The 23981-nt window shown below is 41.0% G+C and overlaps 1 protein-coding gene and 1 long non-coding RNA gene across 2 annotated transcripts in view; both read right to left on the minus strand.

Annotated features, from left to right (window-relative positions):
* The window catches only part of LOC115385815 (uncharacterized), a 157215-nt gene that overhangs the window by 103537 nt on the left and 29697 nt on the right, over positions 1–23981 (minus strand). The gene's annotated exons all lie outside the window — the stretch shown is intronic.
* LOC115385813 (gamma-aminobutyric acid receptor subunit pi-like) overlaps positions 1–23981 on the minus strand; it is a 69638-nt gene that overhangs the window by 28410 nt on the left and 17247 nt on the right. The gene's annotated exons all lie outside the window — the stretch shown is intronic.

The raw sequence follows: 23981 nt of genomic DNA on the forward strand, positions 1-23981 counted from the left end.
GGAACTCACAGCATGGCTCATTTTCTGTATTTTTATTTTAAACAGAAAATCATACAAGCAGAACAAGCGACATTTGATTAAATGAAACAGGTGTTTTTTTTAACTGAATTAGTGTGAAGTGCAGTGTACTGGAATAAATAGTACATAATAATAATAATAATAATAATAATAATAATAATAATAATAACAAACTACTGACGATTTTCTTCATAAAATTGCATAAAAATGACAGCATTGTTGAGTTAAACTTATCAAATATGACAATTTTAGGTGCTACTTTTTTGGATTATTAGATTTCTTAAAGTGAATTTCCAGCTGTGGACTTGAGCTAGCAGAGTCAGAAACTCAATTAGACAACGGCTGAATTGTTCATTTCAGAATGTCTCAATATTTCTTATACACTTATGTTACTTGTTTCTTTCTTTTCTCTTTTTAAATCTGCCAATGCTATTTCCTCATCAAATATACAGTGAAAAGTTCTCCAGCTGCTGTAGATACTGTACATCTGGCGGCCAGAAGGCTGTATTATTGTCACTTGTGTTTGGATGCGGCATCGTGGGCGGACGACTGACTCCAGGGGTGACAGTGTGGCTGGGAGTGAAGGACTCAAACCCCGTGGGGGAACTCGCCTTTTCAGATCCTGTTTCATGACATAGCCTCCCCACGGATCTTCCCGTCCGTCCGCCTCTGTTTCTTCCCAATCTCCGATGCACACAAGGCATCAGTCCGGGCAGCACTTGCACATTTCATAAGAGATTAAGTCAGTTGTACATAACCCCTGCAGAGAGCTGAGTAACACTCTCCACAGAAGCCCCCGCTACCTTCTCGCTCCCCCTCCCCTGCTCGACACCAACCGGCTTCTCGATCCGATTCCATTGATTCTCGTCATCCCTTGTTGAGAATTCCCAGGGGCCGCAGGCACGCCGCGGCGCCGGAGCCTCGCCGAGAAGAGAAGAGCATGTGTGTTCTGGATCCGCACTGGGAGCAAGTCGATTGAATATTCCTCATTCAGGAGGATGTTCAAGTCAGCTGAGCGGAGAAGGATTAGAAAAGGCGGGGGCGCAAAAACACCCCATGTTTAGTTGCGCACATATATGCATGGTGTTTATCGTGATCCCCTGGTACATTTCTATAAAGCCAGCTTGTTTACTTGCCTTTTTCAGTTACATACTATGTCACGACAAAAATAAGTACAGAGCTACATGCTGTATAAATATGTATATTCCACACACAGTTTGTGATGAAAGCGGGGTTGGGGTTGTTTTGGAGAAAATCGGGATGAAAATGAAAGAAAATCTGATAACTTTGCAATAACTATAAGGTGGGGATAAGATTAAGATTTCATAAGCTTCGCAGCTTCATACTTTCATAAGAATTAATGCAATAAATGTAATAATCAAGAATAAAGATCAAGTTTAATGTCTGTGAAATTGCTATTGATAAATATAGATTTTACTTTGTTTTATCCTCACTGGAGTAGTGAAAGTACCTGTGCAGAAGAGGGGATATCTCCCTCACACACACAGCAGGAAACTGACCCGAGTATGTATATATAGACGCTATAGAACTAATAGCTGGATTAGCAAACATTTGTCGTATGATTTACATTTTTAATCATTAATTAGAAATACATTACACAACTATTGGGCGCGCACGAAGGGGGACCACTGTGTACTAGCCTCAGCAGACAGTGGTCCGGAGCCAGTTCCAGCTGGCTGTGGGTGAAGGCCGGATCAGGGTTGGGCAACAGCACATTACTATATACCACAGTTAGGTTTCACAGGGATAAATGCTCTAATGTAAAAAAAAAAAAGAAAAGAAAGAACTCCGGTACCGTTACAATATGGCTCGTTTGTACTTCTTTCGTATTTCTTGTTTGCATCAGTTTGTGGGCGTGTCTCATCACAGGGAGTCAAGGCAAGAACAAGATGAGTTTCTGATGAGTTGAAATGAGTTCTTTTTTTTTTTATTATTTTCATCCTGCAAAAAGATAAACATTTAAGTTAATTGTAAGCTGTGTCTTTATAACTCAAGGGTCTTTTCTACTGTGGAGTCGCCTGCTTTCAGGCAGCTCCTCAGGCGGCACTCGGCAAATAGGAATTAAAACCTTTTCCAACATCTTGGATGAGGAATATTCACAAATGGAAAGCGAGCTAAAGACAATGTTTAGGGGTGTGGATTAGGCTACACTGCGACCACTGCAGTCACCTGCAGTCTGTCCACAACAGAAGCTTCTCTGGGATAAAAGTTCACTTTATAAACACCACGACTCTTTCAGGACATAAAGCCCTGCAAAAGGATCAAGGTTAGGCAGCCGTATGATGGCCTTACTGCTGAGATCAACCACATTCATTCAATGTATCGACTGTCAACAAAAGTTACAGCTACAGCGATGAATGTCCAATCAGTTGCTCATATATGCTCAATTTATTACTGCATATGTTTGTGTGGTGTTTGAATGATTTCATATCATACCTATAGGTGAAGAATCACATAGTGGTGCACAAACTTTCAGGGAATCTTTCACTTTCAAGCAGCCACGATGCCCATCGTGTCTCCAACAACACCGGAGTGAAGCTCCTGCCATGTGCAGGACTCTATCTGGTTTGAGGAGGCAGGTGATCCCTTCCGTTCAGCGGAAACTAAAGCTAAAACCTATATGAGAACAGCTGAAACAGTGGTAAGGTTTTCATAGTTTTCAACAATAAAGGAAAAAGCAGGAGCTTCATCCAGCGCACCAGACTCCAATGAGGAACGAGCTGTCTGAGCAAAGGTTCGAGAGACAACTTCTCTTGCCTTATCATCACTGGTCTGACGAAAACTCAGAGCAAATATGAATTGAGGACCTTGCTGGTAAGCACTTTCTGTTGTTTCAAAAAAGTATGGACACATTTGTGATCCATACAGCAAAAACATTGACTAGTTTAATATCCGCAGCAACACATTTCTGTTGTTAAGAACCTTTTTTTTTACATTACCTTCATTAGGTTGTATTGATAGGTAAAAGCTGTAAATTGTTTTTTTGTTTTGTTTTGTAATTTCAGAATTTTTAAATACACACAGCTCACTTCCCGTAAGTTCCTGACAAGCAACTCTTAATTTATGGTTAGGTTGAAAAATGGCTTGATTTCATTTCTGAGAAGCTGTTAGGTCGTTTTTTTTTTTTTTTTTTTTTTCAAGCATATATATGTGGTCTACAATAATTTTTTGGCCTTGATTTATTTTGAATGATATTTCAGATTTCCTTCATATATTTGTATTTTTAGTGTGTTTGTTGGAGATTGTTGCTATTTTTCACACTGAGGCTCCGAAGGAACATTTCTAAGGGCTAAAAACAAAAGCTTTTATGATGCTGAAGCCACTTCAATTTTTATACTTTGATTCAGAATAATATATTCAGCTTTGTACAGGCCTGCCTTAAATAAATTAGCATTTAAAAATTACTTTGTGTTTGAGTCAGGTTTGTGTTTGCAGAGACCATAATCCTGAGCGGAGTTACGTGATGTGAATGCAAATGAATAAGAACTGTTAAGCTGATCAGCAGAGTATTATTTTACATACAGCAGTGAAACGGAGCATTAATGGGGAGGATTGCAGAACGTCCTCAAAAATTCAAAAGTTGCTCTCAGCAGTAATGCATTGCTTTTCGGTGGAAGTAATCAAAAAAGTATTTGAGTTACTTTTGAATTAAGACACTTGTAACTGTAACTAGTCAGTATTTTTCAGTAACTAGCACAACAATGGGCAGGACACTCTGGACAGGTCAAATTCATACAAACAGGCAATTCGGAGTCACTAATTAACCTCAAATACATATTTTGTTGGTCTGTGAGAAAACCGGATTAGTCCCACAGGTGAAGAGAGAAAACAAGGTCCAAGCTGACAAACGAACCAGGGATCTAACCACAAATCTTCCTGTGATTGCTTTCCAGCCTAACATGGTAGGGCAACCAACAACCTTCAAGGTCTGATAACCAAGCTGATTAATTTTCAAATGATGAGTAATGGCAATACACCAGATCCAGTGGAGAAACCGGGGAAATTGGTTCATTTCCTGTCGGCACAGGGCTGAACTAAATCTCTGAGAGCAGGGCACCGTCATGGAGGCGTCCATTGTCTTGGAAGGAAACAGGTAAAACACACGGCGTAAGCTCGATCCTCAAGGTGCACTGATATTCGAACCGGATGCTTCGCCTGTCAGGTTGCATAAAACGTCTTCCCATTCTTCTTTTTGCTTTTCCTGCCGCTCTGAAATGGGATTTGAGTAGAGTCGCTGCTGCTCTTATATACAGAGATTATTCTCTCGCTCATCAGGGACTTTGGAGGCTTCCTCAGACCCCCTCAGCCGCACCCGGCTCGGAGATGCTCAGGCAGGCGCAGACAGGCGGGCAAAGCGCGCACATTGAAAAAGAAACGGGGGGGGGGGAAAAAAAAGAAGTCCTCCTAAGTTCACGTGGCAGTCTTGTGTGGATAAAAGCAGCTGTTTCTCTCTTTCATGCTATCCCAAGCAGCTCCCTAAGCCCCGGCACACGGGAGAGGAGAAGAAGTCCCTCCTGCCAAACAGAACATTTACTTTCTTTCTAAGCCTGCAGAGAGCAGTGGGGACCCGGGACAAATGCAACATGAGAAGCACGTGACTGGGTTTAATCATTTTCCTCAGACCCTGACGACTGGAGGCCGTTTGCAGAATCATCATGCCGGTAATTAAGTCGTGGAAGCAGGGGGGAAATGAAATTAACATCTCTATGATACATTTTGCCGGGATTACCAGACATCATTTGGCTGGGCTGTAGCCGATAGGTCCACTTTAATGTTAAACTACCATTTCTCAACCATTACAGATAGTTATACAGCGCCTTGCTCATTTAGTTACATTATTCTGACCACATTTTCATTACTAATACATGTGGCGGCTGCGAGACGTCCTCTGCTGATTATTGGAGGGGCTGAGTGGGATCCGTCAATGAAACACTTCATCCATCGCACCCCCAGCCAATTAAAGTGAAGCATTGCTCACTTTGCAGTATCAACCCGTCATGCCCCCTCAGTACATCCACAAAGACTTCAATCAATGACAGAAACGGCACAACGTCCTGAATCATACGGAGAAAAAAGTAGAACTTCACAACATCTAAGTGAGTCATGAACTGTAGCTTTCTCTCAAAGCAAGATCTCACTACTGGGGACTGCTGAAGAACTATGGCAAAGTGACATTGTCACACCATAATAAAAGACTATCAAACTTGAACGAACAAAGTGCAAAATCCACCCATTCTGACTGGCCTCACCAGTTAAGTCCATTGCAGGACAAACACTAAAAGACAGACAGTCACATCCACACCTTTTTTCAGTTCCAGTTAAAGGAAGCAGTGTGACCCTATCATCGCAGCACTGGCCCCTCGCCCTACTGGATCCCACTCAATTTTTAGAATTCAGATTTTAACAATTTAACACGAACCCAGCCTCAGGCAGGGAACTGCTCTCACACGCCCCAAGATCCAGAATAAAATATTCTGTGGTGGTTGACCACTTTCTGTTTCTATTCCTTTGAAATAAAAGTTTCTCAAACCATAAGTCAGTTTAAAACGATGCTAACAAGCCACGTCTTTCAACCAGCCGTCTGGTGGAATTGAACCAGGGGTGTCAGACATATTTTAATTCAGGGGCCTGGCGCAGCCAGTAAAATAGTGCCACAATAACGGGCACATTTTCATTTTAAACTTTTTTCCTTGTTCTGGTGCAGAGTACAAGATGAAAATGTTGCTATTTAAACAAAAACAAATAATTGCAACTGAATATTACTACAATCTCAATATAGAGCCAATTTTAATTAAACCTGTGGTGCAAAATACAGTGAAACGTCCCAAAAAAGAAGAAGAAGAAGAAAAAAACACTTCTATAGCAGCTGCATTAAGACTTTGAGGATAATTTGTTACCAACAACATAGGTTTCATTCATGCCCGCATCACCAGTTTAATCATGGATTGACTTTGTGGGCTGTAATAGTATTGCATTGTGCAAGAACACCTTTGAATTGTATTTTTATGAACTGTCACTTTTGGTCAACAATGGCTGTTTTTAGACATACTCTATAAATAAACCGGGATTTAGAAACACTGATTAATCTAAAATGCACATTCTCAGACTGAGAGAGGAAATCAGTCACAGAAAAGCCATGCACACAAAGAGAGAACATGCAAACTCCGTCTGACTCGTATCCACGACATTCATACCATGAGGACAGAGAGCTCACCACTGCACCGCCATGCAGCTGTACAGACACAGAAAGCGCCACATGAGTGCATTTAATAAAAACTCCAGGTTTGTGCTCAGTGTGATGCTGAAAGCTCCTTTTTAATGGCCGGTCATGGAAGGCTTTCAGTTTTGGTGTTTAAACGGGATGACAGAGCGACTGTGTGAGAGAGTAACAAACATCGGTAGCCTTGTTACCATGGCGACGACAGTCCCACGCAGCTGCTGCTGATGGTACTCTCCATGGGTAACTCTACCCCTTCATGCTGTTGAAGTGTAATAACGCGTCGCTCCTCCAGAGGGCAGCTGGAGGAGCGCAAGATGCTTGAGAATGAGAACATGTGGGGAAAGTCTGCAGATTGTACTTTCCTCGTGTAAGCCTTCAGGAAGTATCCTTGCTTTACTAAACTGGAAAATACAGACACATATGGCTGTCGAAACAATAAACGGTGCGTGGTTTGATGAAGTGGGTCTCAACCCAACGTGATTTTTTTTTTTTTCCCTTCAGCCGAGGTTTTCGGAGCGATTAAACGCAGCTCCTGTGAGCCTGCTGTGAGACAAATCCAGCATCCTGTGTGGGGAGCGCCGATGGCCTGTTTTTCAGGGGGATGCTCGCAGACCCGACTCTCGCTCACCTCTTCTTATGCAGTGAGGGAATCAGCCAAGAGCGCTGCAGTGAACGCGCATCCTTAATGGGACTCATCCCTGGTTGGTTCCCGAGCGGGAAGTGTCTTACTCTTTCCCTCGTGGCGGAAGAAAAATTATGTCCAGTGCAGCGAGATAATGCAATTTCTACTGTCCATGAAACAATGATGCAAATCTGCATGCCTCATAGCGAGACAGCTTTATATGACATGAGGAAAGTGACTTCTTAGAGCTGTGCACTGTGTGAATCTTGCACGACGCATGAAAGCTGATCGGAGAGTGTCTGTTTTGGCTCGTTTTAATTTGAGGGTGACACTTACAAAACTGTTGTCTTGAGAAGGGATTCAAGAGTAACTCATGCATTAGATGTAAATACTGCATCTGAGTAAGCACTGAAAATCTCCACCGTATCAGGGAGGAGATATCAGGAGGTACATAGAAACACTCTGGATGTCAACCGACCACAAACCATCTTCTTTTATGACTCGCTTGGCATATACGAGCTGAAGGTGCGAGAGAGCCGTTTTAATTGTTCAGCCTGATAGAACAACAAATGGTATGTGTGTAAACATTGTTTTATGAATGAAGGTGAGCCTGGATCAATCCATCTGTCATTTCTATACTCAGTCGGTACAGAGACAGCTGCATGTAAAGTCTGATTCATTTTGATTTTTTTTTTGTGTATGAACAAGACTCACAGGACCTGTTTGTGATTTGACTTTGAGAATTTGGGTCCAGATGTTCTCAGTTCACTTCAATTTTATTTATATAGCAACTTAAAAACAACTGCAGCTGAACCAAAGTGCTGCCCAGAAATAGACAGAAAAACCTAAAAACACAAAGCGGAAAATCCCGGATCAGCTGATCAGCTGACCCGAGGCACCGAGCAGGAGTGCAGGGGTGAAGCAGCTCTGAGACCATTTAGAGACTTATAAACAAATAAGAGAATCATGAAATACATTTTAAGACCCACAGGAATGTCATTTAGCACTGGGATAACATTTTTTACTACCTCAGAAACCATTCCTGGTCACTGGGTACAGCATTTGAACAGTTCACAAATCAATATTTCTGATATGAGGTAGCAACCATTTCTGCATTTTTATTTTTTCGGCCTTCTTGCTGCGAGGGCTCATTTCCTTTCCAGTGTTATCTCAGTGAATCCATTTACAATGCAATGAAACTTGATCAACGACCTGCTGCATGTTTGCCGTCAGTCCAACCAGGAAGTGTACTTCATTTGCATTCATTGCTTTTTGCTGTGATTCAACTTCATCAGTTGATATGCATAACTCCCGTTACTATAGGGCATCATGGGAATGCAGGCAGAAACGGACAGAAAAATCATTTTAGTTCATTTAGAGAAATACCTGGAAATTTCAATTCTTGGAGCTTTAAGTCAAAATGCAGCTTTTTGTTATCTAACAGTGGTAGAAACCAGCACAAACCCCATGTTCAGAACCACTGAAATAAATCATGACAACCGCTGATAGACAACAGACTATAAAGTGTTGTGAGCAGCAAAATGTTTGCCTGGCACTGGCCTGCCAGCCTGAGCAGCTTCAACATGCTGCAGCAGAGTTCTGCTTTAATGGCTCAGTCGGGCCTTAGTATCCTGCATAAATCGGTCTGATAAAAACCTATTATGGTCTTTAAAATGGTTTCAATTGACTCCAATTTTACTGATTTGCTCTGATTTGTAAGGCAATGAAAACAAAATTGCATTCTTTCATCAAATAAAAGTCTGAAAAGTAATCATTTCATAACTTTGCTGTAAAAATCAAACTAAACCAGAGCATAAATCGGCAAAGCCGGCAATCAAGAAGTTGGATTTACATTAAGGGAAATCATCAGACATAGATTTGATGCCTGTGTGGGTAATCTGTAATTACTTTTGGAAATTTTTTCTCGTCCATTTTAGAGTTGGGCTATTACCAAGAGGAAATAACATTGATTAGTTCTGGAGAAAATGTAGCCATCCTGAAAAATCCCATCAGTGGGATAATTAACTCTATTTTCTTTTTAACGCCAGATGAAACAGCGTAACAAGCATGAGAATGCAGGCCTCGCCACCAAACAAGGCTGCGCGAGGCACGAGCGAGGGGCGGTTCAGGATAATATATGCAGGATTCTGGGCCACAATGCTGTACACGACAATTATGAGACAATCTGCAAATTGTTTATCTGGGACAGATGGCTGTGCAAAAATCCTAACAGTTGTCTGGTTTAAAAAAAAAAAAAAAAAAAAAAAAAAAACTTTGTCTTCCACGCCCGAATTAAATTATTAGCTGACAGAAGGCAGTCGTGCGAAATGAGAATGGTTTTTGTCACATTGATCAGATGGAAGGTTAAGTCAGATCTCGGGGGAACATGCAGTTGTCAAACAGAAATTTGTAGAGTTAATACAATGTTTAACTTTTGAGAAACAATGACAGGCAGAATGTTGACCGATGATAAATGCAGGTCAGGGTGTCTTTACTGCAATCTTTCTTTTTTCCTCACAGACTTGGTAAATTGCTGTCTTTAATTTACAGTTGGAGTGCAGTTGTCTTGCTTTGTGTTTGCACTGTGATGGATTGACACCCTCTTCAGTGCACACCCTGCATTCACTTCATTTTAAACTGATGGATATGGAAGATCTGCAGAGAAAGTACAAAAGTCTTTTAAAAAGAAAATAGACTTCATTATCCAGACTCATGCAAACGTAAATCGAAGGCATTACTAAGGTTTGATGGATCATTGCAGTGCAGACAAGCTGCTTTCAATCTCCAGATTGCAAAAAAAAAATAAAAAATAAAAAAAAATACTGAATTGTAATCTGTTTGTATTCTAAGAAACACACTACGAGGGTGGAAGCTCGGGCGTGTTCGCTGAGGCAACGTCGCAAGTCTGCAGCATAAGTCAGGGAAAGAGCGCGCCAGGCACCGCTGACATTTTATTTTGGGAAATGAGCTGGAAAAAGAGAGCCAGTTTTGTGAGATCTGCATTTTTGGGGGGCGTCCTTCAAATGTGCTTTCATCAAAACCTTTACCTACAGGTATACGGTTATTACTAATGTACCATCTCGACTAATTTTTCTCACGGAGGCTCTTTCCGGCTTCATTTCACAGAACATTACAGACGTAGCCAGAGAAAGTGGGGCTCGTTTGGGAGAGAAAGCCGCAGATGTGAGAAACTCAAAAGTCCTGATGTCACCAGGTAAAAAGTTCAGGCTGATTCCCTGAGGTATCGAGAGATACACGAGAGCGAGGGCGCCACAAGACGACTTAGAGGAAGTGTGTTTTGAGAAGTTCACAATAGCTCAATTTAAAAAAAAAAATTGAGTGTCGGGAATGATGCGGGAGGCGAACTTCGTCTCCTCTTCATTTATTGTTCTCAGTGCAGAGAAGCTGGAAGTGTTTTTCAGGGCCGATTAATTCTTCTGTTGTTTTGATTTGCAACGTATTAGTTCATGTTCACAAATAACAAAACACATTGACTGTGAAAACAGTCATTCGGGCATAATAATAATAATTTCATTGCTTTTTCTTTGGGGCCCCTTTTGCAATGTGCTTGAAATTCTATAATTGCCCTTCATCCATTAGTCTCCATTAGTTTAATAATTCAGAGGTTGACTTGTACAGGTGGTGGTTAAATGAGAGCAATTATGATAATTTTCAGTTATTTTTAAATGCTGGAATTTCCTTTAGGTATCTTTCTATGTTTCCCATTTAAAGACTGTGAGCAGCTCTTCAGTTCAACCAGTGGTCCTCAATTATTTCATGTCACGCCCCGAATTGAAACGCTATTGAGAATCTGATCGTATTTATTCATTCATCTGTGGAAACCACTGTATGAGCTGCCAGCATTATGAGCACAATCATATGCAAATGATTCACTAAGATTTTCTTTTTTTTTTTTTTAGATAGAGTCAACACAGTAACATTCAAATCTTTTAAACGTATAAACATTGGTCACTAGTCAGAATAGTAAGCTGTAACTTGTCAGTAACTCCACTCCCTGTTAAAAAAGTAACAGGTGACTCTAATCAACCACTAATCTTCTAATACGTCACTTCAAAGCGTTGATAAAGAGACACAGTCCCTGGTTTTTCGTCGGGCCTGGTTCTGGTTTTGGTATCAGCAGAAGCAAAACGCTCTGGGCCAAACATACTGAAGCTGCAAAGTCTGGATCATTTTTCTGTCCTTCGCTCCTGGGCATGGTCTGCATAAGTGGTTTTCAGAAAGTTACTGCATGCTTTGGGGAGTTAGACAATATTTTAAGCAAACTTGAGCCCTCAATAGTTAAACAGTAATGTGGTTTTCCAATAAATTTTGTAAAACCATTAACTGAAAGAAAAAGAAAAAAAGCCTTGCAAACTTTCAGACTGTGTTTTTGTGAAATCTCAGCTGCTCCTTTCGGCGTCCTGAAAACCTTTTTGAAGTTTCGCAGCTTGATTTTTGAGCCCCCCTCAGATAATGTTTCAATTACACTGTGCACTTTTAATGTTATCGTGGGACCATCGGGAGGCGAGGCCGGGAGAGCTGGAGTGTGTGAGACAACCAAACCAATCAGCTGCGGAGAGGCTGTTAACCTCGAGGAGCCTCTCTGCTGGGGAGGGAGATACAAAGCAAACCCCTCTGATGTTGAGTTTCTGATGGGAGACGCTATCAGCTACTGTAACTCCCCTCTTAAGGCGAGCATGTGCTTCTTTATTAAATCTTTTATGCACATCAGTGATTTTTGGAGCTCAAAGCATGGCCAGAGTAAGATCTCTGGTGAGTATTAATTAGAGTGACACCCCAAAGCATCATCATGGTAAGAAGAGTGTTATCTGTAGTGTGTGCTTTGTGGTCCAGTAATGTGAACTGGTCCTCAGAGCGCCGGAGGGCCTTATAGGGAAAACGCTGTACATCTCCCTTCTCTCTTTAGATATATAGAAACACTGTGAGCAAGTCTCTTGATTCAAAGTTGAAAAAAAACAAACAATGGAAGTGATGACTTTTTTAATTGAAACTTCAGACAAGAAAACATTCCATTAGATGCCAATACACAGCACAGAAACGACCGTAGCTTTTTCACTGAGTTTCACTCTCTGGAGTCTCATATGGTTTTTCAGCTCCCTGCAGCTTCTATAAAATGATGTGTGAATAAACATTTTTATGTTATTATGATGGGCTGCTGCAGAGGCCATCTTTCCAAAGGGACTCCTATTTTGCATCTAAATTAGATGGTTTAATAGTTTGTCAACTACAATATGCATCTTTCTCCCGGCTGTCTCTCACTGCAGGTGATAAATATTAAGTACTTCTGATAAATGAGGATTTTTTTTTTTTTTTTTACCAGCTCTGAGAATCGGTTTAGACAACAACGGAAAATATAATGTCAATGTCTACCGGTGCCAGTGAGCTGCTGCTGCCTGCTTTCACCCATCGTTAGAGACCCTGAACAAGAAATAGTGGCACAGAACAGCAATGGACTGATGTTTGAGTCGGAGCTGCTCTAAAAGAGCCAGACTGTGAGACTGTGCCAAAGAGCCGACGGCCAAACCACTCGCTGAAATCCACATGAGGAGTTTATCTTTGGGCATATGGATTAAGGAAGCCAATGGCCAATGATGAGGCAGATGTCAATCAGATGAAGTTATGTAACGTTTTAAAGTGATGTAACCACGACACATTTTTCACAAATCAAACCAACCTGCAGCGTCGTCACCCTGCAAGCTGCTGCAAGTGCTGAACATGCGGAATATAATTTAAAACATACAGTGTGTGCAGATTCAACATATTTATCATTTGTAGATGTGAGATTGATGTGCCAAATTATTTTTTTATTTCCATATGTATGTAATTTTCATTAAGTTTTAAATGGAAAAACATTATCACATTTTAGTCTGTTAAGAGTGTTTTTAGGACATTAGGAACAGTGGCAGTCACAAACTCTACTGACTGGAAAACCCCAACAGGCACAATTGTGATTTGCGAAAATGAACTACAGAAATCAAAGCGACTGGATTTAATTAGCCTGTTTTTTGGGTTTTTTTTTTTTCAGCTCGCAACATTGAGGTGCTTTCTGCATATCATTGATACTGTTGTCAATAATGACTTCTTCAGTTGACTTTGCAATTAAATCTGTGAGCCAGGGGAGAAAAACTGTCAGATTTCAGTTGAGGGGATGTGCACGGTTGGGGAAGAGAAGCAGCAGATTGCTCTGTAGAGATTTTAGAAAGGAATTCAGATTATATTCAAATTCAGCATTGGGCAAAAATCACTTGTGAGAATAGACTGCAGTATGAGGAAATTCATCATTTTCTTCTGCAGTTTCTCTCTTAGGTTTATACAGTGTTATTTAAGTTCATCATGATGCTTCAGTCTGATTGGATTTGGCATCAGGAACTATATGACAATCTATAGGAAAAGTTGCAGTTCACATCAACATTTGATGAGATAAATTATATTTTTCGTACCACAATTTCCACATTTCACACAGAAAGAACATTCTCATTCATGTGCATGCAGCCACCCACTGTCACCCACTCCTGGGCTCAGCACTGTACCATCAGCGACTGGGGGCTATTACAGTCTCTCATCTGGTATCTCCACAGCTGTCACGTTTCCCTGACCACCTTGAGATATATCCGTTTCTTTTTATTATCCAACTCCATGTCACACCAGTCCCTTCCTATTTCTGTCAAGGCAAAGCCTGGAGCGGATCACACATCTTTACTGGCTTTGCCATCGAAGCTACACAGAAAGTGTAATCTTGATTATGCAGGGTCATGGAGCTTTTAATGGGATGAAATGAGGAAAGTTCTTTTTTAAAAGAGGGAGAAAAAAAAGGATGATTTGCAACATCAATAACAGTTTAGAAGAGGATCATCTAATATTAAAGTTATATTTTAAAATATTTAAAAATCCATTAAACAGACTCTGAATGGGCATTTCAGGACCAAACTGAAACTTATGAGATGAAACCTATTAAAATATTCATTCAACCTAGGAGGCCCTACAGAGGGACAGCGGTTTGTGTTCTTGTGTCATTACAAGAACATTCAAACAGCTTTTCTGTTTGGTGTTTGCATGTTCTACCAAAGTCCAAAGACTTGCATTTGAGGGTAACTGGTGACTCTAAAAAGAGCCCGTAGGTATGAACGTGATCGTGTCTCTGATGGACTGGTAGGTGGTCCACAAAATTCAAACATACTGGATTCAGCTACATTACAGAAACTATCCTGGAGACCAGTGCTGACCCCCGTCACTGTGCAGCAGCTGCACTTTTTTTTTCTTTTTTTTATTATAACACCTGCCTTGAAACATGAAAAAAAAATCAAAGCACATTTATTTGGATGGAGCCTTATAATTTCTGTTTTGCACTGAGAATGCTCTGTCATGACACCAGGAGGCTGCGAGAACAGAACAGCCACAGACATGTTGGTAATTTTTGAAAATGTTTGTTGTGCCATCCCTCTACCAAAAACAAAATTAGACTTTTTATGACTCCCACTTCACACTCCTGAGTTTAAACCCTGTGCTTGATCCATCCATCCGCCCCCAGCTCCACCAAACACACATTGCTTTGTTTTGTTTATAACCAGGATGCAAAATGACACCCTTCTTCTATTGTTATATTACTAAAGCCTTTAGAAGTTACACAGGTTATCCCTGATGTTTGTTTTCCATTTCTGTTGGTCTTTGCATGAAAAAAAGTTGAATTACTTCATCTGTAATTGGCAACATTCAAATATTAAGCAGATCTCCTAACTGGAACACGGATTAGTGTGTCTCTGTTCCAGATCAGGAAAACACTCGAAGAAGATTAGGCTAATAGATGATGCAGAATGCACAATGGGATTTAAATATAAAACTGTTTGTGTTGTTAGTGAGTGATTCAGTTCTTAACAGAAGCTCCTCTCTTGATTGGGTTTGGAATCAATGCCGCCTTTTTTTTTCCCACAGACTGAATGCACAGATAGTTTTTCACCACATATCACCTAAAAATTGCTGATAAAAAGTGATAGTTCACAAATACAAATTCCACTGCTACAGGTGCTTTTGCACCAATAATATCTTCATACTAAACTCTTGATTCTGGCAGCAGAGAACTGGTCAGATTTTTTTTCATACATATTTCTTCTCCATCAGTATATTTCCAGGGATGTTCAACATTGTCCAGCTTTTTATTTTCCAGGGAGACAATCAAACACCTGTCCAATTGTTTTTTTATTGCTTGTTATTTAAAAATTTAAAGACTAACATACTGAGACGCCTTGTTGTTTAACATAAAACGAGCAGCCTGGAGGTTGATGGGAAGTAGAATTGTGAATTCATCTCACCCAGTTACTGTTAATCCTGCTATTCCGTAACCCAGTGACGAACCCATCCTTTCTGCTCGGGCTGCATCACGGGCGCCATGTTTCCTCCACTGGCAGCAGATGCTAATTGTGAGGCGCTGAACTGTCCAGCATGAACAGAAATCCCGACATTAGCTGGAAAGAACTGAGCACAGGCAGGGCAAAGGAAACTCACTCACAGGATTAGCCAAACAAATTCCAGCATGTTCAATTTTACTTTAATTGAAATTCAGCTCATTGTAACCACGAGATTAAAAGTTCCACATTTAAATTGTGACCCTTTATCCTCAGAAAAACATTGAACTTGTGCAAGGACACCTATGTTGTCATTTTCATCTGTATGAATCGTGTTTTAAAAGGTAGGTTTGCTGAGAACAAAACCCCGGAAAACCACCCAAAATTTGTTCTTTGAATAAAATAGAAGAGGTCATATTAGCTCATTTTAGCTGTTCTTGCTGTTTTACACTTCCAGCAGTAATTTGTTATTGCTTTCAAATTCCTCTCCACCTATCAAACACCCAGATCAATCATAAAAGTTGGCAGTGAAATGAATCTGTCCACAGGGGCAAAAAAAAAATTGGTTTTAATCTGAGTCTTTTCCTCCTTCTGAATTATTTGTGGATAGCTCGGTAAGAAGGAAGGTTAGAAATGCAGTAATTATCACCTGGAGGCAGCTGGCAGGTAACATGTGAGCATGTGCCGTGTATTATAGCTGATAAAGTCCTGAACGCCTCTTTCAACGTCCCATTCGTCAATCAAAACTAAAACACAGGGGTTCCTCTGCTGTGCAACAAAATTGAAAAAAGGATTAAATATTGATTTACATATAAATGCAAAACTGCAGTTAGCCACTACAGCTGCAGACCCCTTGTCTTACAAGAATATGCTTAAGCCTCACGTGTAGAAGGAAGTAAGATTGAGCTTCTGGCTCATCAAAAGTTTCTTGTTCCTCTCTTAGAAACAAGCAAAGCTTTTCGTAAATGATAGCGGCGCTGCTTTCGCGGATCACCGCATTGCTCCCCAGTGCCTGCTATGTGTTGACAACAAGCTGCTCTCACAGAAAACAACACCCCAATAATTATTTGCAGCTCCGTGGTTTAGAAACGTTACCGCTGTAGTATAATCAGGTCCGCGCTGATGAAAAATATAAGCGACAATGTTACCATGACAAAAACACTGTGGCAATGGAAAAACTCCGTGAAACCCAGCGGAGATCAAATACTGTTCGAGATAGGGAACTAACAATTAAAGTTAATGAACATGAAAAATTGCTTTTCGGTTCACTTTTTCAGCAGACAGTGATAAATGATGGATTTCAAATAGGCAAGGCAATTACCAACAGCTGTGGTAGTGAAGACAAACCAGTGAATATTGTCGAATTCCAGAAAATCTCAAGTGGCTCATTATTTTATTCTGAGAAAAAAAAAAAAAGAACTGAAAAATATCCTCTGTTAAAGAGCTATTATTAAAGACACTGTTTATCAGTCTCCCTCACACAGACAACTTCCGAATGGACCAAAGAGAATTTAATCATTGCTGCTGATGCAGGTGAAAAATCTTCCCCATTTTCACTGGAAAATACTCTCACTGGAAAATCTCCCCCTGCCCACGTGTCGGCGCGTCCTTGAGCAAGACAGTTAGCACCGAATTGCTCCCAGAGGATGGATTGGGTGCCTTGCCTTGCAGTTGCCTCCACTGGTGCGTGAATGTGTGAGTTGACTGAAGTGCTCTGAGGCTTGCTCAAGTAGTGGAAAAGTGAAAAATATGATTGAAAAGCTAAAATCCACCAGGGAGAAGGTGCAAACTCCACACAGAAAAACCCAGCTGGTATTTGAACCTAATACCTTTTCACTATAAGGCTAAAGTGTTAACCACTGCTTTTAACCAGTCTTTAACCACAGTCTTTAGTTTTAACCCAGTTTTTAAACTATAAAGTACAGTCTTTAACCATAGTCTTGAGTCTTAGCCAGTATTTAGTCTTTAATCACCATTTTAACCAGTCGTTATGCTTCATCCAGCTGATCCATTGATCTAGTGAGACAACCTGGACTCAGTGGGTGCAAACAGTTCCGAACTGGGCATCAATCAAAACAGCTGATCCACTGATCGATCTAGAAATCCGGATCCAATCTTTGCAAGCAGTTTACTTAACCTTGGGCTCCCAGTTTTTCTTCACTTCTCTCCTTTCTCACTCGACATGTTTCACTACTATGTGTCATTGAACATAGTCTCTCTTGTAGTCTGTGAACTCCCTCTCCTGGAGTCCCCCCTTTCTTGCAACCAGAAGGTTGCTAGTTCAATTCCCCATCTTCCACATTCCATAAGTCAAACTGTCCTTGAGCAAGACACTGAACCCTGAACTGCTCTCAGTGAATGGACCGAGCGCCTTGCATGGCAGATGCTTCCACCACTGGAAGAGTCATTTATTTATTTAATAAAGGCAATGTAAATATGTTTGCAGTTGTCGAAGATGTCAGTATAATATTAGCCTCATTCCTAATTTAATAAGAAAAAAAAGTCTTGGCTAATTTATGCAACCAATCCCTCATCACAAAGTAAAGAAGCCAAACAAACTAATGGCAACAGAGACACACATTGTTCGTTTCCCACTGTTTCAATAGCTGAAGAAACTCAAGAACTCTGCTTTCACTTTTTGAGACACTTTATATAAAATCCAATGTCTGACTGTTTTGTCTTTGAGTAAAACTTTAAATGTGCTTTGGCATCAGTTCTGAAACATCGGCGGTGTTGTATTTTGGTGGTTTTTGACATGAGCAAAGTGACATTAGTGAGCAGCCTCCAGCATGAACCTGTCAGACGCAGTGAAAGAGGCGATCAGTCTCCCAAATCAGTGTGTCAAAGCCCTTGTCGAGGTCCAGATTCTGATCTGACCAGTCATCTGATATGAGCTCGGGAGGGATCATGTGCCAGCAACCCTCCGCGATGCAATTTTCACCAATTCTCCATGCTGTGGATATGACATCCTTGTCCTAACAAGTGAATCTGAAAACACAATTTATTCCCTCATTAATATGGGCAAAGTGGTACAATGTTCTCTCGAGCCAATTTCTTCTCCTCGTGTAGCTCGGAGATGTTTTCTTTTGTGGTGTCACCTTTGAGACAATCCAGTAATTATGTTAGCAAGCGGGTACAATAATCTCTCTACTGACAATCAATAAGGGAAGAAAAAGCCGACATAAGATGAATTCCTATACAGAATGAAGTCAAGTCTCTTCCGTTAAAGCAGGAAAAGCATAGTGTAAGCTTTTAATCTGCCAGTAATAGGCTTCGGTAAAATGTTATCCAAGCTTCCTGTGACTGGTGAAACCATTGGTGCCTATATACAGTATTATGGTGCTGCTTTATATTATTAAGCCTGAATTGAGAGGGATTAAATGGGAAATCAAGGCCAGGCTGCTTTGAAGCTACAGTCTGGTGTTTGTAAATGTGGGCCGCTAAATGACTTCCAGATGAAAGCAGCTACTTCTAGTTATAAATGCATCCTTTTTATACTTATATTAACCCAAGGCTGCTTCAACAAAGAAAGAACTCAAGGACTCCTCCCCTGAAGATGGATTGTTCAGTCATGGCTGACCTGACTAATCATGGCAGTCACTGAGAGAGTCAGATGGGGTCCACGTCTCGGCGCCGTGTGAATTATATGCACTTAAGAGGAATTTTGAAAGGTCGGACAGTGAGGTGGCATTTCAAAGGCTGGGAAGTCAGGCAAAGATTCACTTCGAGGTCAAATTTGAAAAACCGCTGGAGTTTCCCAGTGAGAGCAGCTTGCCGCGGCAGCAGAGGAGATGATCAAGTGTCCTGCTCTTCATTAAAGCTGGGAAGCTGTCCACTTCACAATATCGATGGCAAAAAAAAAAAAAAAAAAACTGTGAGTAAGACCAACCGTGTCGGATTGTTTTGAACTCTCAGTTTTAGCCTTTACTTTGGGCAAATGATTCAAAATGATGTCAGCCTCTGCAAGACCAGATTGGAAAGTAACACAATGAGCCAGGACTGGTGTTTTTTTTTTTTTTTTTTTTTTTTTTAGCTGAAAGCCTTAGGATTTAATTATGTAGAGCATAGAATCAAGTTAAAATGTCTGGACAAGGTAGAAAAATGTTTATACATTCGAGACAAGGTTGAAATGGTTGGATCATGGTTGGATCGCCATGATCACTGATGGCAAAACCCTTGAAACTGACTTGACCGTGCAGCAGACCTCAGAAACACTTTGGAAAACCACCGGAACAAACCTCATAGGGAATGCTTTGTATTACATGGCTCTGGAAAGACACTCTCTCGAATCAGATTATTGATCCTGCATTTTCTGACTTGTACATGACTGATCACTTTCATTGAAATTTCAAGAAAACCGCATTGATCTTTGTTGTTCTTAAGCAGAAGTGCAATGTCAAAATAGGGATAGGCAATTTTTATTCGACTTTAAATTAGGGATGCACCAATACCAGTAGCAGTATCTGGTAGCGGGTCCGATATTGCACTGATTATTCGTACCTGTGAAAGTACGATACAGCCCAGCGAGTATTACACAAAGTTATCCATCAGCAACATTGTCTACATGCAAGGGAGCACGAGTGATGTTCATGGTTTGGAGATTCTTTAAGGTTAATGAGGATGATAAATGAGAGGCAGCTTGTGAATAATGTTCTACCAAAATACCAAGAGGAGGCGAAATGTGCAACACCAGCAAATGAATCACCAGAGGCATTTTGGACCTGCAGAGCTAGCTTGATGTCGCTAATTAGATTAACTGCTCAGCATGTAGCTATGAGCTATGCTACATGCTACACGCTAATGGCTGCACACAGTGAGCTCGGCCCCTCGGTCAACTCACAGTGGTCCTATAAAGAAGTGGCATCGGAGCATCCTGAACATAAATCAAAGCTCATCCAAGATCATCCTTAACATAATTAAAAATGAATGCTGCAAAAAGCCCTTCCCATGCTTCATCTATAAAGTATCTTGATGCTCCACATACTTCTGGCAATTTGGGCACATAAAGCATGCACATTGTGTTTTTTTCTGAGGCTATAAAGAACATGTGAAGCTGGCTGAGATCCTGTTGGCTTACCGAACATCAGAGGGATCAAAACAATAATCATGGAGCTTCTATTGGCTTTCCACTTGTGACTGGACCAAAAAAAGAAGAAGAAAAAACTAGTAACAGAGGACTTTTTGCAACAATATATTTCAACAATATATTTAGAGGGTGGAAATAGACTCTTTGTGTCATAAGGCATCGGGTGAAAGAGTTGGTTGTAAAACTGAGGTTCCAGCCAAAACAAAAAAGCCCCGAGGCAAACACTACTGGCTGATATTAGATATCCACAGAAACCATGTTTCTTTTGTTTCATCTTAAAGTAAAACCGCCCCCTGAAATAATACAATCCTCGTTTTTTAGTCTCTGTTTCTCCTCCACTCTTTTTTTTTTTAAATTCATTTTTCTTTTGTTATTTATGATTTGCAGAAGACACCAGCCTCCATGTACTCATCTCACTAAAACTGGAGCAGATGAACTGAAAGCGCATGTGTGGTCTGCATCATTGCTTAGTCAACAATGAGTAAATGCTTCATACGCCAGCCGCAGCCACAGCTCACCGCCTCAGCTGACACAGTCCTCTTTTTTTCCCTCTTTTTAATGCCAAGTTCAGCTGTGATCCTCAGCCTCTCCTCTCCAGTCGCATTCTTTGTTCTCTTTGTTGGGGAAAAAACAATGCTCCATAGGTGAGAGCCATGGGAGCTCGAGAGCGGGAAGCCATCCGACGACACGGCGTTCAGAAACGTCGGCGGTACAATCTGCATGAAGTCGCACATCAGTCTTTCAAACAGGCCATTCATGTCTTTGTGAGCATTTCCTGCTGAATGAATGTGAGCTGATATTGCTTCAACCCGTGACCTACAACGAGGCCTGACCTGCTCGCAGGCGAGGGCCGCTGCGGTATGGGCACAGTCGAGGTCGTACGACGCCTTTATGTGGCTGCAGGTCAATAATGTGGCGCAGCACACCGGGGGGAACGGCTGGGGAGAATCTGTATTCAGCTGGCAGAAAGTAGGGGGTCTGTCCTAATCACAGTAAAGCTATCAGAGCTCCAGGAGGGAGTATCAAAAGGGTTTGCTGATAGGCCAGAGCGTGGTAAATCACCTTTCCAGGGTCTCCACGCACTCAATGTCACGGGGGTCGTATCAATTACACGCAGAGCCGCTTACTTTGTGTTTGATTTGTGTTTACCAAGCACTGAATGGAGCAGATTGAAAAAGGGTTGTTTACTTGAAAACGTGCGTATATGGTAATGTAAAAGCTTTACTCAGATTAAAGTGTGTCCCCCGACACACATAAATACTCGATAATGCCTAAACTGCAAACTGCAGGTCAAAGCAACAGAATTTTGTATGTAATTCCCCAAAAAATACTTCAATTTGGCCTGTGCACTGCTCCACTGAACCACAGGAAAAACACTCACATTGCTCTATTTTCGTGTTGCAAATTGGAGTAGGGGCCAAAGCGCCTGTGCATCACAGCATGGTAAGCCCTTTCTATTTGTTTCAAACTGGAGTCACCCACGCCGACTTGTAGAAACGCCTCGGATTGCATGAAATTTAAAACTTTGCCGAAAAGACCAGGTTTTTCTCTGTATTTACTGCTCTCTCCTTTATATACCGATGGGACAAAGAATAAAAGGAATACCAACATCAAACGCCTTCAAGTCCCTGAGGACCTTCAGTCAGTCATCAAGGTCACGGTATAACCAGAAGTACAATGAAGCCTGCTTGACTTGCATGAAACCCTTGAGGACATTTGACCTCTCATTCTAAAGGCTTCTTCACGTCTTAATGCAGGACTGAAACGTTTAAGAGGCCTTTAAGAAGAGAGGCACAACAATATCTTCAAGAGCTCCGAGCAAGTCAAGTTCTCTTTGTGATACTTTCAAAGATTCTCAGTCTCTGGAGCTTTACCGGAGAAACAAGACCAGGGAAAAACTTTTTGGGGTTTTTGATAATAGTGGCGAATAACACGGTTCAACATGTTGCTCCAAAGTACCTAACAGAGGTCTGCACACCCGCTCCAGCCACTCTGACCTTCTACAGCACTACAGACCATTGCCTATAGCAAATACATTCATCTATATAATGTTTTTTTATAGGTTCTACGCCTGTGCAAATGACAATAACATCCTCTCATTGAGGCCACACTTTTATTACCCTTTCCCAACAACTTCCACATTGATCTGGAATCTGATTTCATTTTAATCTAATATTTCTGAAGGAAAACCTTCTGGATGAGTACTGCAAAGCCTGGTTCATACGGGAGGGTTATCTAAGACCTGTTTACACAACAATGTTTTCATGTGAAACCTTTCGTGGTGCTTTGTGTGTTCATTTTGACGGCAACGGAGCTCACAGTCACTTAAATCACAACGTTTTAGAAAGAGCTGCCAAGGTGGAAATAACGCTCAGACTCTGCGTCTGTGTAAACAGAGGAAAACGCTGCTATTGCGTACAGACACCGCGTGGCATGACTCCCATGTTCTCCTGGATTTGGTGGTTTTACAGTTGAGAGTGACTGGAAGAACAATCCAACTTGGTCCTTTGTTCAAACAAATGTCTGTGTACTCACCACTGTTGATGTTCATAGTGTGATGTCTGTGTGATTTCATTACAAAAAGAGAAAAAAACAGCTCCAACTAGTGGTCCAACATGAAAACTACACCGTTTTCAGTGTTTCTGCCATCGTAGTGTGAACGGACATCGTTTTCAAAACATTGCCGTGTAAACGTGAAACTTCTCTGAAACAGAAATGTTTTCACTTGAGACACTGTTGTGCAAACAGGACCTGAGACACTTGGACTGCATTACTAACTGCATAATGTCAACCTCAACACTAATCACTAAATCTTTCATACTTCTCAATTCTTTATGAATTAACTGAAGCCAAAATACTGACCACTGACTTATTACTAAGCTTTAACAGTGAGAGAACAGATGAGTTTTTCTTAATTAAAAGAAACATTTGAAGGTTCAGTCAGAGAAATGTGTTTTAATAGAATACCTTTGTTCACCACTGTAGTTTGCATGTTTATTTCTTACATGGGATTTTTTTTAACATGGTAGCTGCTCACAGCATGTGACACACACAGGGAAGAATGTCAAGGAGAAGGTGCTTAAGATTAGTGGTTGAAATGTAAAAGCTATTCATGGTGCCCGGAAAGGTTCAGCGAGGCTCATCATCAGCTGGGCTTAACTCCAGCCAGCTGTTCATGATTCAGATTTTTGTGTTTTTTTTTTTTTAATACTTGCTGTTTTGCCACCTGTTTGGATTATCTTCACCTGATACAATAACCACAGCTAAAAGGCAGACAAGAGAACAAAAGTGCCAAGAACCTGATACGTTTCCCAGCCGAATCCTGGCAGCAGAATGATGCACCTGCAAATTAATTAAAGCTATGGCCGGAAAAAAGGAGGCATGATACATGTAATTTGCATTTCCCTCTTTTTTTTGTCTGTGAATACAGTTAAATCACTGTGAAAGTGAACTGTATATAACAGTGGTGCTGCTGGCCCACATCCCAGGTGAGCTTTCATTGACAAAAAATTCCAAGTGAGGCCATGACGATCTTGACTTTTCTGCTATTTCTGGTTTATCTACTTTACTCTGCAGGCACAAAAAATGAAACCGATTGATTTCATGCCATCGCTGACATATGGATTTTGCGCCGTCTCGCAACATACTAGTGCA

The sequence above is a fragment of the Salarias fasciatus genome, unplaced genomic scaffold (assembly GCF_902148845.1).
Source record: "Salarias fasciatus unplaced genomic scaffold, fSalaFa1.1, whole genome shotgun sequence".
Taxonomy (NCBI): Eukaryota; Metazoa; Chordata; class Actinopteri; order Blenniiformes; family Blenniidae; genus Salarias; species Salarias fasciatus.